The sequence below is a fragment of the Muntiacus reevesi genome, chromosome 12, assembly GCF_963930625.1.
Source record: "Muntiacus reevesi chromosome 12, mMunRee1.1, whole genome shotgun sequence".
Taxonomy (NCBI): domain Eukaryota; kingdom Metazoa; phylum Chordata; class Mammalia; order Artiodactyla; family Cervidae; genus Muntiacus; species Muntiacus reevesi.
The window spans coordinates 38129788-38135787 of record NC_089260.1 but is presented as its reverse complement, the minus strand read 5'-3'; the positions used below and the strand labels follow the sequence as shown (position 1 = coordinate 38135787).

General features: G+C 38.5%; 1 long non-coding RNA gene across 2 annotated transcripts in view; it reads left to right on the top strand.

The window, feature by feature from the left end:
• Positions 1 to 5661: 5661 nt before the first annotated feature.
• Positions 5662 to 6000, top strand: part of LOC136145178 (uncharacterized) — a 37619-nt gene continuing 37280 nt past the window's right edge. For both annotated transcript variants that reach the window (XR_010658714.1, XR_010658715.1), the window contains exon 1: positions 5662 to 5827. This is a non-coding gene — a long non-coding RNA (uncharacterized lncRNA). The remainder of the gene's footprint in view (positions 5828 to 6000) is intronic.

Genomic DNA, 6000 nt, shown 5'->3' with positions numbered 1-6000 from the left:
GCAAAGCTCAGGGTACAGGGTGTGGAGGTTCAGCTGTCATCAGAGGCCTGATCTGCCTCTGATGTGCCACCTATGAAATCACCAGGAATTGCTGCCTCCTCACTATTCAGACTCAGGGTTTCAGTCCCAACAGTATCTCAGATTGAGCTTTTCCCTCAGTCATGCCGACCCTTCCTCCAGCATGGAGCAGCAACATAAGGCAAACTGCTGGAGTATTTGCTTGGCTCAGGCTGAGCCTTGCACCAAGGTGGTCACAGAAAAAAGGCAATCAGCCAGTTTTGTGGTTTCAATTTAGCCCCTGCTCCCCACTTCAGGTGCAAGCAAACATTGGTATACTCTTCATGAGCAGAAATTGGGCTTCCCACAACCTTCCTGTTAATCTCACTGACTCTTCAATCAGCCAAGGGGGCTTACCATTCTTTTGTCAGACCCCAGAGCTGGGGTGCCCAGAATGTGGTTTTGAACAATTCACTTTCCAGGGGAGGTCTCCACCTTTATTATCTCCCTTTTCCTCTGAGTCTCCTCCCAAGGGCACAGTCTTGACCTGATCACATCTCTTTCTTTCCTATCCAATTCCACATGGATCTTTCCTATAACCTTTGTCTTACAGAAGTGTTTCTGCTAGTCTCCAGTTAGTTTTCAGGGAGAATTGTTCCATATGTAGATGTAGTTTTGATGTGTTCATGGGAGAGGTGAGTTCCATGTCCTCCTACACTGCCATCTTGATTTCCTCCTCCCCAAAATGGTATTTTCTTATTGAACCACTCAAATTAAAGGGACTGAGATTTCACAGATGTAATTTGTTCCAACTGAACCCATGTTGGCAAAATATGACTCTTGATCCTTATTTTAATTCCATCTCAGAAACATTTGTATTAAAATGTACCTTAAAATTTTATTAGAGATCTATATGAAGGCTGCATGTTTAGTCTCCAAAAGTCATCATAACATATGGCATATGCTCATATTCTGTGTTCTTTCCTGACTGCATTCTACGATATGCCAAAGATCACCAAAAGTGTTTGTCTATATTTGGTATTCAACTACATGCGGCCCCTTAGTCCATGGAATTCTCCAAGCCAGAATACTGGAGTGGGTAGCCTTTCCCTTCTCCAGGGGATCTTCCCAATCCAGGGATCGAACCCAGGCCTCCCACATCACAGGTGGATTCTTTACCAACTGAGTCATCAAGGAAGCTTTCAACTACATTTAATGATTTTTATTTTGTTTTATTTTACCTTACTATTAGAGAATTATTTCAATCAATGGTGAAGGTAGAAGCAAGAAATAATATATATATAATATATTATAGTATCTTTAATATATATTATAGATATAGCATAAAAATAAATACAAGCACATAAACTATATATATATATAAACTATGTATATAACAAGTGTATATAACTGTATTTTAAACATATATGTCTTGCCAAGTTGCCACTCTTTACAATCATTCTGGCATTTGTAAGTTCTTGAAAGTTTAGTTTATGGCAAAGAGGAAAGAAATTATTTTTCAAAATAAAAAATAGTTTTGATTTTGATTTGAAGTGAAGTGTGTGTGCTACTTTGTATTTTATGAAACCAATTCTCTCAATATTGGTTGTTGTGCTTTAGAGATGACAGTCATGAAATCTAAACAATTTTCCATTTTCCTAACAAAACTTCTATGTTGATCATGGTACCTTGGAAGCCTCGGAGTCCAAAATAGAATGGACCAGAATCAACTAGTGACTTAGGAATGAATGGAAAATACTGTTTTCCTTCAGAGGGGCAAAAATTCAATTTAATTTACCAGGAAGGATAATTTAGAAAGAATACTGCATTGTCTATGTTCATGTGCACATAAGCAACAAAACACACATGAACACACACAGTCCTGCATATTTAATATATTTCTAAAATGTGAACTAGGACAAGAACAGACACTCTCAGAGCAAGATCATATTAACAACTTATCGTATCTAATAGAATATTGCCAAAGATATAGGGTTGGGGGAGCCTGGTGGGCTGCCGTCTGTGGGGTCTCACAGAGTTGGACACGACTAAAGCGACTATATAGCACAAAAGAAACACTTAAGTTAAACATAATGTTATAGAACAAGAACTCTTTTTCTCTAATCAACAAGTAGTCCAGAGCTCTGCCAGTTGCTCAACCTCATGACCTAAGGTGACAGAAGATTCACAGCAAACTAAAACCAGCTGTATGTGCGTGTTGAGGACCCATTGACTGACTGAATCCTTGAATCGATGTACAAACACAAATGTAAATGTGTGTACCCTGTGTGTCTGCTTCCTCTCAACTCCCCTCATTAGGTGGGATAAAGGCTCGGGCACAGGTTTAATGTAATTGCTAGTAAATATGGTAACTATTTTCTTTTACTAAAGTTACAAAAATTCTTTGGATTTTATATCAGGGACTAAATTTGTAATGGAAAATGATGTTTGATGGTGTTTAAATGCAGAGTATGTCACTTTATAAAGCATAGGACTCTTTTAAGTTATTTTTTTTTAACTTCTTGACATGTGTCACCATTTGGAATTCTGCTCTCATGGGATAAATGCCAGATTACATGGTGTAGTATTTTTATCCTCTGTACTTTCGCTGTAGAAGCATACAACATCAAAGGAAAGGCAGATCACTCACATCAGCAGAAAATGGAATAGGACTATAATATGCTGGCTTTGATCTTGCCTTCTAGTAATTATCTTGGCTACATGCATGCATTGAGAGTAAGATTTGAATTAATAAGGCCAAGAAATCCTAGAAAATGTAAGAGGTATCCTTGAATATAAACTTCACCCATCTTCAACATGATAGATTGCAGTGGAGCCTACGGAGTTGTTAATTTAAAGCTTTAATCCTGAAATGTTATTCTATCTTAAACTTGTCACTTCTATGTTAATACAGCAATCTTGGCAATTAAGACGCTATCACTTATAAGTCCAAATCACCTCTAGTAAATGTTATTTAGCTAACATTCTTCTGTTTCATACAAGTTTTCACATAACAGGACCTAAGGTAAAATTTATTACATTTCTTTTTTTTAAGTTATTATCATAGCTCAGTCCATCGTCATTAAAAACTAGTGATATTGCCTTAGGAAATATATTGCTTCTGATGCAGAAAGTAAATAATGTCATTAACATCTGCATAGGATTTATCCAACAGAGTGAAAGAATATGATATTCTGAGTCAGTCTTTTCATTTCCCATTTGTTTGTTTACCAGTATTTATTGCTACATTGGGTGGAGAGGATTCTATTTTTACTTCTATGTGAATAAAAATCACCATGTCTATGTTTCAGAAATATTAAGGACTAATGCTCTCTGGAGATTATAACACTTTTAGCAGCAAAATATTGCGTTAGTATCGTAAGGAGAAACTTGAATAAACTTTGTAGACGACTCAATATGTCTGCAATATTTGAGGGTTCAATTCACTTTGTAACTGATTAGCTATGACCTGTGAGAGGCATAGCACTCATTTGGCACCAAATACTAGGTGTTTTGCTTGTATGAAACTGTCTCACCAGGCACTATGTATTCATCTAATTGGAGACTACTTTACCTACAGAATTATCAAGACTGCTATTATACACTCATTAACTAATCTGTACCTGAAATAAATGAGAACCAATGCATTTCATTTGTATCTACCAAATGCAAGTTAAACACACATGAATAGAGCTATAAGCCAGGATAATATGGAAGCAAGCCTCTGCTCCCTTCCACATCATACAAAAAGATGTTTTAAATCTTACAAAGCAGAGTTAGAGGCCGTTAGTGGAGCAAACTAACTAAAAAACAAACTTCTTTGAAGAGACCTTCCCTCTTGGGATTGAAAATAATTCCCAATTCTCTCTAATGAATCAAACTCATTTTGTAATAAATGAGGGTTGAGAAACCAAGGATTTCTTTCCAAGGAAACAGCAACCACTGCTTTTATGGTTTTGTTAAGTGTTGTGAATTCTGTCTTGTGGAACCCGCGATAATAAAATTATTTACTTCCTAAAAATGGTGTTTTAATTGGATCTACTGACTTTTCAAAGGAGCTCAGTATAAGGTAAACTTGAAAATGAAAAGTCCAGAATTGTGATAGGAAATAATGTATATTCTTCTTCCCTGTCACAGACTCATATTTCTCATATGCTCTAGGACATGGTGCAAATTTGCCTGTCTTTGGTTATCTATGGTTTGGTTTATCTATGGTTGTTGTTTAGTCATTTAGTCATGTCCAACTCTTTGCAACACCACAGACTGTAGCCTGCTAGGCTTCTCTGTCCATGGGATTTCCCAGACAAGAATACTGGAGTGTGTTGCTATTTCCTCCTCCAGGGCATCTTTCTGACCCAGGGATTGAACCCAGGGTTCCTGCATTGCAGGCAAATTCTTTACCGCTGAGCTACCAGGGAAGCAGGTATGAATTGGGACAGGAGCCAAATAAGAACCAAAGTCCAGGGAAAAGTGAGGCTTGGTTTGCACCCCCCTCCTAACTGCTGACAACCAAGACAATCATACTTAGAAGCATGGGCTGGCTTCCCAGGTGTTATGGGAAAAATGAGACATGTTGGAAGTTTATAGACCAAAGTTAGTTAACCAAAGGTAAGTGTCCAGTCTTCAGCATCTTAAAGGAGAGATGAATCTCATCACAACTGAAGCTGAAGTGCTTGAGGAATTTGTTAATTTAGGAGAGAAAAAGGCACGTGAGCAGGTGTATACCACCAGGATCAGAAATAGTCATTAAAAATAGGGCACATGTATCACTCAGCAGGCTATCTAGACAAAAATGAGTGAACCTCAGCAATCACAGTTGGCCTCTTATTGCAAAAATTCATTTGGTCTCAGTAGCTTGCATCCCTGCCAACCAAAATTCTGAAAACTGTGTTTTTTCCCCTCTCTAACATCGCCAAGTTCCTTGCAGTTTTAAGTGTTGGAGAAAAGGTCAACGGAGTTAAAGCAGTGGCTGGGAGGACTTCCCATATAAGCAAAGCCCATTCCCAGTGGTGTTAGATGTTCGTTTTTCCAGCTGAATGAAATCCAGCAGGGTCAGGCTTGGACTGAGGCTCACACCTACCCAGTCCCTTCAACAGGGCTGGGATATTATTAAAGTCGGCTGATTAGGGAGCAATGTGTGTGTCGGCATCCATCAACCGGGGAAGTGCAACATACCGCCTCAATCTGGCAAGGCATTCAGCTTGGCTGCGTGTTCTCACCACCGCCCAATAGTCTGAGCACAAGAGTTCTCTCTCTGCACTAAATGACTGGTACACGCTTCCAAAAGAAGGAAATATAAGACATCCAGAGTGGTTTAGGAACACCAAGGCTTCCTTCTCTGGTTTTTACTTGGACATAAAAGATATTTAAAATGCCTAAAGTTATTTTGTACCAGAAATGTACTGATTTCAATATCAGCTCCGGATATAAAAGTAAATTATTTCAGTAATAGAACACGGTGGTGCAAAACCCCCTCAACAAACAACAAACAGCTCCTTCACGATCTCCAAGCCTATCAATTACATTTTATTATTTCTCTAAGTTGTGGCACTGAAAAAATTTTCGTGTGAGGTTGTTTATAGCACTGGCCTATTTCTTCAGAATGCCTAAAACAAAGAGACTGCCCTACAAATGACAGACTGTAATTTCCATATTTCTACAAATCTCTTTCATTTCCTAAATAAACAATAGAAACTTCTATCTGAGGTCTCTGTGACCTGATGACTCAGCCAGTAATTCAAACTCCTTGTGCTTCATGTAAGCAAGATTTTGGAGACCTGTGGATTTAAGGGTCGTGCTGGAAGGAACAGCCATTTTGGAAAGACAATGGGTGAGTTTTCATTCCCACTAATTGTGTGCTATATGCGCTGAGGGTTGACTTACTTGCTTTAAGTGAATCATTTGGGAAGAACTAAAATTTGGTGGGAGCTGCCTCCAGCATTCATTCCTCTGACTTTGCCCATACATTTCACTTAAACTACAGGCTCCAGGGACATGCTATTC